General features: G+C 36.8%; 1 protein-coding gene across 1 annotated transcript in view; it reads left to right on the top strand.

The window, feature by feature from the left end:
• nsmfa (NMDA receptor synaptonuclear signaling and neuronal migration factor a) overlaps positions 1-12,124 on the top strand; it is a 66,051-nt gene that overhangs the window by 686 nt on the left and 53,241 nt on the right. The window lies entirely within an intron of this gene.

Below are 12,124 nucleotides of genomic sequence, written 5' to 3'. Positions count from 1 at the left end.
ATTACAGGCCTAAATATTATTATAAAAATAAAGTACATTTGAAATTTGCCTAATTTAAAAATAAAAAAGAATTGTTGTAAACAACAAACATTTATTATTATAAAAATATATTATTTGTTGTTGTTTTTATTATATTAATAACATTAATCACGAGGATAATAATAGTAGTAATAGTAATAACAGCAGCACATTCATTGTTTATTAATGAATTATTACTCTCTCCTTGAGTGTAAAAATAAACTGTTACCTGTTGTTCTGTTTGGAGTCTCACAGCATGCACAGAGTCTGTTTGAAACAGGATTATTGCCCTGGTCTGTTTTTAAAATGTGCTGTTATGCTCAATATAATAGATAACAATGTTATCGTTTGGAAATAGCAGAAAAACTCAACAGCATACACCAGACTCGCAAGGATTGTGCTTTGAAAATCCTCATAAGGAATTTAGCATATGTCCAGATGAATGAACATATAAATATTTAACATGTTTATTAATTTCATATCTTTTCTAGTATCTAGGTTTCTTATGTGTTTATTTCGTAAACAGACTGAAAATTATGAATAGACGTGAATGGTTTAACAAGCCTGTTATGAGCTTGTGTAGGCTGGAGATGGTGGACTTGATCAAGGCATTGACGGTCATCCTTCAACACTTGTGTATTCGCAAAAGGCGAGCATGTATGCGACTCGATCTGTCAATCAGCCCTGATTGACGTGTGCTGCCCTTGGTGATCCCGTGTCATGATTTATTATGACCAAGACAATTATTTAGACACCATAGAACATATATATCTTGTCTTGGCTGTGCGATTAAACTTTTAAACCAACGTGTTATTCTAAAACAACTTGCTATTTGGGTAGAAAAAGTCCTGGTGTCTGTTTTCACAATTGATATATTGATGCCTGTCTACAGTAGCTTCCATGTGTGCCACCTCTGTCATAATTTATAATATAGCAAGTGGCTCATCTTATCATCTAGCCCCTGTTGCCTTTGGGATTCAGATATAGGTTTTGAAGAATGAATAGGTGCATTTGAGCAGATAAACTTTGGCACTGTCATTCTAGTAGATAGAAGTCATCAAAACAACTCAATGTTTCTGTAGAGTTGAATGATTCAGGTGCAGATTGAGGTGACTTTTTCATTAATGAAAATGCAATGGCATTCCTTTACTTCTGTGTGTTTGCATGTGTGTGCAATAAGAGTGAATTAGAGAAGCTGTTAAGTATGCAGGTCAGGTATATCAGGCTATGCAGCTCTGCATGTGAAGTAGAAATGACGATCTAACAGGGAATTACAAACAAAATCCAAAGTAGTCACAGCACATTTATGCCATAGACACACTCTCAAAAATTCAGTATTGACTTCAGGGCTGTAACCCCCAATCTTAAGATTAGCGGATGACCATTATGGGGTTTTGGTACATTTTTAAAGGGATAGTTCACTGAAAAACATAAAATCTGTCATGTTTTCCCAAATTATTATGATTTTCTTTCCACCATGAAACACAAAAAGAGATGTTAGGCAAGATGTTAGCCTCAGTCACCATTCACTTTCATTGTATGGATAAAAGATGCAGGAAAATTGAATGGGGACTGAGGCTAACATTCTGCCTAAAATTTATTTTGTGTTCCATGGAAGACAGAGAGTATAACGGGTTTGGAACAAAATGAGGGTGAATAAATAATGACAGACAATTTGGACCCACTTTATATTAGGTGGCCTTAACTACTATGTACGTAACCATTTGATACAATGTTCTGATTATGTACATACATGTTGTTGCATTGTAATTACATTTAATGTACTTGAATTTAATTACATTTGTAGTTACAACACTCCCTAACTAACCCTTGCCCCAAAACCTAACTCTAACCCCTGATCCTAACCCTAACCCTACACATGCCTCAACATCAGTAGCAGCAAATGTGGGAATTCTGACTAATTAATGGGAATGGCTAATTCATTTTAAGAAGCACTGTAGGAGTCTGTCAATGTATCAACATAAACAAAGTTGCTTTCGGGAAGTAGTCATGCACTACTTCTCATCTCATAGATTCTTAAATTGTTCTCAGCTAGGCCTCAACCCTTGCCATATTGTACATATTTATACATGTGGAGTGTTCTTTTTTGTTAACCCTTCAAAGAGAGGAAGAAAGTATAGATCTATGGGGGCTTTGTAGCTTTGTTGTTTAAATATTGGTGCTGGTAACTGAAAGCAGGTTTGAACCCGTCAAAAGTGACTATTTGAACTTACACCACCTTTTAGTAAGGCACTCTGGGGGACTATCCATTACAGGATTAGCTCATCCATGTCATTATTTACCTACTCTCATTTCGTTCCAGCCCCTTATGCTACTCTGGGAAGCCCATATGACCACCTGATCAAGCTCCAAAAAGGATGAAAAACACCATAAAAGCACCAAAAAGTCCACATTCCATCCCAAATTCAAATCACTGCTCCCTGTGGCCAAAGCTAGAAGTGTTATTGAACATTCAGTATGGGGATGTGTGAGAACCAGCATCCGGGTGAAATGTCCACAGAGTGGCGCAAAAAGCGAGTGATATTTTTAGTTGAAAATTAAGTTATTTGTTCTACCGTTTATGCATATTTTATTAACTCTACCCCCAAACCAAACCCCAACCCTGAACGTCAGTGGAGTAAAAATGTAATTTTAGAGGGAAAATGCAACTTGCAAATTACTTCCTGTTTCCCATGGGGCCAGAACACATAACGCGAAGCAGCATGTCGATTTCCTGTGTGATCACTTTTGTGTTCCACAGAAAATTTAACAGCATGCATGTGTGGAACAATATGAGTAAATAATGACTATAATGAATAATTAACAATTCTCTTAAAGTTGTGCGAAAGTCATGGATATGAATTTCTATTGGTTTCAGTTGTGTGCTGCTAACAGGTAAAGATTCTGTTCTTCTTAGAATTGCTTCACATGGATTATACAATGAGTTTTTTCTCATAGCCTGTTGTTTCATTTTTTGGATTTGAGGCTTTCGGGGGCAGTGGGTCAGCATGGAGGCCTGGTCTGAAAAGCGTTTATATGCTAATCATCAAGGATCTGCAGAGTTCCACTTGATGCTTATCCACTCAGATTTATGAGTCACCAGCTATGCTTCTATCACACAGGCTCATCACACTCATATATATTTATATTGTGAAAACCTTCAGTATTTTGGTAAAGGTTTAACTTCGATTGGCTTTGTTAATTCCTGTAGTTCAACTTGTAGAGAATGCCATCACATTGCATAAACTTGTATAAGTATTTTTTATCTTGTTATCGAGTAAAAATATTGAAAGATCTTTAAAACAAGATACATTTACTTGAAAAGTAAAAGTTCATCAGATATTTATATTATTTCACCAAAAAATAAACAGTATGTTGAATGAGCCAAATTTTCCTTGCAACAGTGACTAAAAGTTTTTCTGGTTTCAAGCATAAATCTAACAGTTTATTGGGGTTTATGAATACAATAACTACAAGAAAAGTATTTTTCCAGTCGTGTGAATTTTTTTTAACTTTGAATTCAAGTCTTAATAACTTACACAATTCTGTTTTCTCATTTATCTTGTTTTATGGATGTATAGATCATTTTACGGGAAAGTAAGACAAAAATACAGATTGTTTTTTGCAGTAAGGCAATCTCAATTTCACAGGTTTGATCCCAGTGAACACACAGGCAACTAATAAAAAGTATACCTTGAATACACTTCATGTTGGTTTAAAGTGTCTGTCAAATGCATAAATGTAAGTGATTGTAATTATTACATTTTCACATTTGCTTGGAGAAACCTCATGCAGAAATCCATTTGTCATTCCTTTGTTATGCTCAAGTTTGTTCGGACAGCCTGCAGGTTCTAACATCAAGATGAAAAATAGGTGCAGCAGAATTAGAGGGAGATGCTATTTGGGGAAAAGAAATCAGATGTATTTCGTGCTCACTTCAGATGCACCTGGGAAGCTTCTATTTCCGAGCTGAGCGTGCGTTATTCCGATTTATCATTCCGATTTATCACCTAAGCAAGAAGAGCAAATCCTATATAATACCCCCCAGTTTGCGAAACGGTTTAATTTTTATTCTTAGAGTTTTAACAGTATTACTGTAATTTTAAACCAACTTTAGGAGACTACACTTATTATACTCTTGTGGTACAGTACATCTCCCCCTTCACTTCCTGCTCTATTTATTATCTGGTGGCAGAGATAAGGGCATGTCCTGTAATTAGTCTGACCGTGTGAGATAATGCAGATCTCAGGATGACGCCGACTCTCTGCCATTACGCTTTTGACATTGTTGTTTCTGCAGTTATGTGAGAGAGAGAGAGAGAGAGAGAGAGGATGGGAAGAGCGAGGGTTTCAAACATAATTAAGCTAAGCTCTGAACATTTTGAGGGAGGAGGATGACATTTTAATCTGTGGTCTGTGCAGATCCATATGCTGTGCGAACATACCCTACTAGAACATGCCATTCTAGTAGGGGTTCTGGAATCTAATTTGGGGTTCTGGAATCTTTTAAAACAGTGATTATTTTTGCTATTCCATTTGGTGATGCTAGTGGCACAGAAATTAGACACTTTAACCTGGGTTAGATTGGCTCATTGGTTAGCATTGTCGCCACACAGCAAGAAGGTCATGGGTTTGAGTCCTGGCTCAACTGGACCTTTCTGTGTGGAGTTTGTATGTTCTCCCTGTGGTTGCGTGGGTTTCTTCCAGGTGCTCTGGTTTCCCCACAAGTTCAAAAACATGCAGGTTATGTGAACTGGAGACTCTAAATTGCCCGTAGTTGTGAGTGAGTGTCCCCTTAGCCACTGGGGTTGCGTCAGGATGGGCATCTACTGTAAAACAAGTCAAATATGCGGATCACGGATTGTCTGCTGTGGCAACACCTAACGGGAGCAGCCGAAAGTAGAAAAATGTTACGTGAAAATAATCAAATATTATCATAAATATATTTACTTTATACTTTGTTGGTTATTCGTCATTTATTTTACTTATTTTAATATGTTCATGTTAAAATGTTCAGTGTTTTTACAGATATTTAATTAGACACATTTTGAATGGTATAAATCTTTGATGCAAGTATATATTGACGTGCCATAAAATCAGTGGACATGTTGTAGTTAAAAGCTGGACATTGGTTTTACAGTGGACTTTAATAATAAGGATCAAATTGTCACAAAATCAGTTTCTGTGCTACGATATGCAGCCGAGTCAAGCGTGTTCCTCCTTGATATTTATATACGCCAAGTTTAGCCACAGGAAGTGGGTAAAAACACTAGAGAACTTTCAGGAAGTGAAAAACCCCAGATACTGCATTAACAGTTAACTATTAATCACAGAAATTACTGTTACGTTTCCCAGCCCTAATTACAAGATATTTTGTTTATTTATTTACTATCCTTTTATCTCATTTTCTGAAACTGCCCTTCTGATAATGTTTGTAAAAGGGACATAAACCAAGCAAACCACATTGTTTGAGAGTGGTTTTAAATGTGTACATTTTTGAGTGTGTGCTTTATGCATGAATGCCTGCTGTGTGTGAGAGTGTTTGAGTATAGTGTAATGGATTCTGCACCCTCCTACTTTGCCCAAGCTTTTATCAGCTGCTTCTGTTGAGCAGAAAGTGAGTGAGAGAGAGAGAGAGAGAGAGAGAGAGAGAGAGAGAGAGAGAGAGAGGCCTAAACCCATTGCATAAACTGACATATTTTCATAAAATGGCCATTCAAAATAAAAAGGAAATTATAAAAAGAGTGAAATAGTGGACTAGATGTAATACATTTGCATTATAAATCAAATAAGCTTCAACAATATTACATTTTTTAAAAGTCATTTTAAAGTCATTATCTTAGGATGGAAGTACCTGCCAATGTGATGCATTTTCATCATTCATTACTGTAAGAATTACACCTGAACTTATAAAGAATTTGACTTTAGAACTTTACTCCTATAAAGAAATGACTGGCTGCCAACCAAAACCTTCATCAGCCAAGTAACAAAGGACTACGTATCTATGTGAACTTCTGCAGTTAATCCACGATGGACTTTAAAAACATTAGTAATTAATCTTAGAGGTCATACAAAATCTTTGTTTAAACACTGACACTTCAAACTTCCTTAGTTTAATCATTTTAAACCATGACTTACACTATACATGGGTAATATTGGCATTATGTTCATGTTGTTTAGCTAGAGGGGAACTGGCCCCCACAGGGAGTCTGGTTTCTCCCAAGGTTATTTTTCTTTATTAATCAACCTCTACAATCTTATGGAGTTTTGTGTTCCTTGCCACAGTCGCCTTCAGCTTGCTCACAGGGTTTCTAAATACAATTATTATTTAATTACTTATTTTTATACACAATAGACAATCATATTTAATCAAACGACACAATGATCACTCTAAGACTTTATAGATATTACAGTTTCATTTTTTGTTAATGCATGAATTTCTGTAAAGATGCTTTGAAACGATGTGATCAAGTTAATAACTTGACTTGACTAGGTTGCATTAAGATCTCTGTGGGTGAATTTCTCAAAGCCTGTCATGATCATATTTGTGTGGGTCATATTTAATTTAAATAATTTGTATTTATTTGTATTAGATTTTTTTTGCAGGTATATGATATGTACAGTATGTGACCAGGACAAGTTTTTGTTAAATTCACCCTTGTCCTTTTTTATTAGGTTAATTTATAATGGTAATATTTGTTTTAAACTGTGTTTCTCTAACTGGATAAAGATCAGAAGTGTTCCTATATCGTCTCTGACCATATTTGACATGCTTTCATATTTCATGTCCCTCTCACCTCTCTTCCTCATCTTTATCAGTCACATGTCTGAGAGCATGCTGTCTCCGTTTTAGTCCTTCATCTATACCGTGATCTCTCTCTTTCTTTACTCCCCCCTTCTCAATATTTTTATCTCAATTTTTTTCTTTCTTCCTTTGCTTCTTCTTCCCTTCTTTCCATCTCTGATATTTTAACAGAAACAGAAAACTAACAGAAAATGAAACAGTGTTAAATTTTAGTGCATCTGATTAGATAGATAATAACTTTTACTTACAGTCCCACCAGCCATAAGGAGCGAGCAAAAGAGAGACAGAATTACTGTATTCTCTGTTTCAGAACTTGGTGACTTGGCTCTGGGGCATCATTGGCACACTAAAGGCATAAAGGCTGTTCTAGGCCCTCATAATCTTTGTGCCTTCTAAGTTTTATCCAACTTCTAATCAGACTGATATGTACGGTATGCACCTGCTAGGAGTGGGTGATATGACCAAAATCTTACATCATGGTATATCACAATAACAATATATATCACAATATAGTAATTTTTGTTGGAAAATCAATACAAATTGTTGTACTGTCTATTTTTTGGATAGTCAGGGAATAAAATAATTTTGAATACTTCCTATAATATAAATGTCTTTATTTGGGACTTGACAATAGTGCAAGGATACAAAAACTCAACTTGGTTTTAAATAATTTTTACCACAGTGCTAAATTTCACATAATGCCACATTTCAGTCTGATATGTTGCTTGACCAATGTTATTATTATTATTATTATTATTATTATAAACTTAAAAGAAACTCAAGATCTTCCCAAAGCAATGCAACAAAGCAAATAAGTAAAAATATGCACTTCTTGCAGAAAATATTTACAATTATGAAAACACTTCTTGCAGAAAATAAATATTAAATAAACATATAAACACTTTATGCAAAACAAATATGAGGTAAAACAAATTGCTTGCATTACGAGTGATTATCGTAGTGTGACACAGTTTGCATTGTACTGTTCTGTGTTGGTTTTTGTGAACCCACACCACAGAAAAAAACATCTGTTTTTTTTTTCCCCCCTCTCCCCTTTTCTCCCCAATTTGGAATGCCCAATTCCAAATGCGCTCCAAGTCCACGTGGTGGTGTAGTGACTCGCCTCAATCCGGGTGGCGGAGGACGAATCTCAGTTGCCTCCGCATGTGAGACAGTCAATCTGCGCATCTTATCACATGGCTTGTTAAGTGCATTACAGCGGAGACCTAGCGCATGTGGAGGCTCACAACATTCTCCGTGTCATCCAAGCACAACTCACCACGCGCCCCACCGAGAGCAAGAACCACATTATAGCGACCACGAAGAGGTTAATCCAAAGTGACTGTACCCACCCTAGCAACTGGGCCAATTGGTTGCTTAGGAGACCTGGCTGAAGTCACTCAGCACACCCTGGATTTCAACTTGCGACTCCAGGTGTGGTAGTCAGCATCTTTACTTGTTGAGCTACAGAGGCCCCCCTCACACCTGTTTTAATAACAAGCTTCCCTTCTCATCTGTGGTGATGTTTTTTCAGGGTTTTTCCAGGGTCATAAATTACTGAGATGCAAAAGAGTGATCCTGCTCTGCGCTTTCCTGTAAATTTCGGGAAGCCTACTGGACTCCCAGTTGAGAGAAAGGTTTGGTCCATGTAAGATTTACCACCAAACTATTACGTTTCCCAGGCAAAGTGCTATTTGTTTGGCACGGAGTGCAGCTGCCAAAGCTTTCCAATTGGACACTTATGAGGTTCCGTGACGGCTATAGCTCCCTTAGAAGCAGGGTCATGGCAACCATTCTACACCGATCAGCCACAACATTAAAACCACCTGCCTAATAATGTGTAGGCCCCCCTTGTGCTGCCAAAACAGCGCCAACCCCAGGGACGTTGCTAGACATAAAGCTCTACTGGGGCACAGGCCCTCCATTACTCATATTGCTTATTTTTCTTTCTTGAAAGCCTGCTGCGTGCAAGAAGTACACAACACAATGCACTATACAAACTTCCCTTGCTTAACCCACTATTCCCACACTGCAACAATTACTGGGAAAGTTAAACATGTTGAGATATTAATCTTTATGAAAATATTATTTATCTTCAACATACTGTACATGAAAATTCTCAACATGTTTTACGGCATAAAATGCATTCACTGTATATGCAAATAACAAAATAATAAAGAAAACTTTCTTGCACATTTGCATTCTTCTATATTACACATTACACATCAGGAAAACCTCTGTCTATGGAATTGCATTTTTCAACATAAGGCAAACCCTCAGACGAAACAGCTTTAGACAAAAAGGTCTCAGAATAAGCAGAGAGTTGGTTGCTAGGTAAGCGTTGGTCGCTAGGCTGTGTTGGCAGCTAAACTGTCTGAGTTTGGTTGCTAGCTTGCGAAACTGAAAAAAATTATTTATTCATTTTAATATCTTATATATTTCATAAATGTTGACACTTGACACCAGACGACGCACCCTGAAAACTGCACTGTTTGATCTGTTTCATGCTGAAGAGCCGCTTAAACGTAAACAAGTGTAAATGCCAACATCATCATATTTGTCGAAATGACTGATGACTATCATGCAAAACATGAGCACATTGATGTCATTAAATGAGTCTGCTTTTTTATTCCAACCATTACTCCTGGTCGGAGGCTTCCGTAAATATTTCGTTTATATGTTGGGTTACATTCTACCTAAGTTTAAAGGTGCAATGCTCAAATATTAAGTACTGCATAAGTTGTGACTTAGTGTCCATGTATGCCATGACTAGGCTAAGTTGTAACGTACGTATAGCTGGTGAAACCGGCCCCTGGACTTGTGTGTGTGGCTGCATGCTGCAGTGGCTTTGGTTATAGCAAGTGCACAGGTGCGCGCCGCACGGACATGGATTTCTGCGCACATTAACCAGATTTTTATTTTCGATAAAACCGCTTTGCTTTTAAAAGTGTGGATTGGGTGGATTACTGCATTGCATTTAGATAGATCCATTTCTTTTTTTCCAGGATTATCAGTCTAAATGAATGCACTGACAAATAAAGTAAATTGTTAAAACTCAAACTTGAGATTTTACTGGGGCACAGCAGATTTACACTGGGGCGCGTGCCCCAGTAAAAGGGGTCTAGTGACGCTCCTGGCCAACCTGCATCTCAGAATAGCATTCTGAGATGTTATTCTTCTAACCACAATTGTACAGAGCGGTTATCTGAGTTACTGTAGACTTTGTTAGTTTGAACCAGTCTTGCCATTCTCTGTTGACCTCTCTCATCAACAAGGCATTTCTGTCACAGGACTGCCGCTCACTGGATGTTTTTTGTTTTTGGCACCATTTCTATTGTTTTTGGAGTAAATTGGAGAGACTGTTGTGTGTGAAAATCCCAGGAGATCAGCAGTTTCAGAAATACTCAAACCAGCCCATCTGGCACCAACAATCATGCCAATGATTACTGAGATCACATTTTTTTCCCCATTCTGATGGTTGATGTGAACATTAACTGAAGCTCCTGGCCCATATCTGCATGATTTTATGCACTGTGCTGCTGCCACATGATTAGATAATCACATGTTGGTGCCAGACGGGCTAGTTTGAGTTTTGATGCCATTATTGATTGAGTAGCCTACATAAACAATCAGCGCTCAAGCCTCTAAAAATTATTTGTATTTTGAGCTGTCGGGTTCGATTTGACGTGAAATCGATGGCTGATGACATTTATCCTTGTGTTATTACGTCATGTCTGCGCACACAGGAAAGAAGTGCAGCCTGTCTCATGTTCCGGCAGGAGAACTACGCTGCTCAGCTCAATTCATTAACACACACACAGTTCAGGACAGCATCGTTGCAGTCTAGATGGATGTTTATCTGTTAGCCTTTTGGCAAAGTTGTTTACCTGCTATATTGCTTTGATATGTTGTCTGGTAGGGCTGTTGAAGCTTATATTGCTTGTCATGCTTTTATGAATTGAACATTACTTGTGTGTTAACCGATCGCAATTGCGGTGAAGTTATTGTGATATGTTTAATATGGATGACTTCTGAAACTGACTTCTTGTAATTGTTATATTGCATATTTAAACATATTATTTGTACGTTTAATAACGTGTATTTTATCCCCATAATTATTGAATCCACTTTTTAAGTTTAAGGTTTTCTGTTTTATTGTGTGCATTGCATAGACATTCTATTGTAGTAATTGAGGCTGGACAATATATTGAAATAAAAATAATAAAGTCTTCTATTGAACTCATATCAGCCATATCTAGAGTTTAATCTCTTAAATTGAAAATTGTAGTACAATTCAAACATTATTAGTAGATAAAAGACTTGAATAATCATATTAAGATATACTGGTGGTGACTGAAGAGAGTCAGTCCAGGTGGCTCAAATTGGGAGATTCATCTGCACGAATAGCAGTGCCAGAACACGACTGACGTAATGTGTTCTTCTGCTAATTGCTTGCAATTTTAAGTTTCAACCACAGATGTCGCTAGAGAGCACAAAGTTACATAGTGCAGCTTTAAGCTAGGTCGACAACATTTGTAGCATAATGCTGATAACCATTTAAAAAATCTGACTATATATAAGGCACTTACAATGGATGTGTTTGGGGTGAGTCCATAAACAATTAAATACACACTGTTTTAGAAGTATAGCAACAAGACAAACATTATCAGTTAACTTGATTTTAGTGTGATAAAATGTCTGTTCTAAATGATTTTAGTGTGATAAAATTGATTGTAAGGTATTTACCTTTACGATGCGTTACATCCTCATGGGAATGAATTTGTAATATTGGATATATTTTACACAGATAAGGTTAGTAAGAGATTTTATCGCACAAAAATCACGTTAACTTGTATAATGCTTTATGGATATTCTTTTAAAACAGTGTGTATTTGAATGTTTTTGGACTGGGCCCATTCAATTCCATTTCTGCCAAGAGCCTTACTGTAACAGTGATTTTTGCTTCTTTTTTTCTTTCTTTTTAAATAAACCAGGTAAGAGTCTATTTTTAGATGTAGTCATTATGCTACAAATGCTGTCGATTGATCTTAACTGGTACTGAAACCAGAACATTCCTTTCAGACCAATTAGAAACCACAGCCTACCTATCGCATCGACAGCCAGTTTAACGACCGAACATGCAATAGTTAAGCAGTAATCCTAATATGGATAGTTATGCCTACTTAATTGCTTTTCCGCAAATCAGTTACTTAAGACTATAACTGCTATTAGTCAATTTCAATTACTAGGCGGACATTATGTTACCTAATTACTATTCATAAGCCATGCTGATAATGTGTT

This window comes from Xyrauchen texanus, chromosome 34, assembly GCF_025860055.1.
Source record: "Xyrauchen texanus isolate HMW12.3.18 chromosome 34, RBS_HiC_50CHRs, whole genome shotgun sequence".
Classification (NCBI taxonomy): Eukaryota; Metazoa; Chordata; class Actinopteri; order Cypriniformes; family Catostomidae; genus Xyrauchen; species Xyrauchen texanus.
The sequence above is the reverse complement of the archived record's forward strand: the minus strand, read 5'-3'. Positions and strand labels throughout refer to the sequence as shown.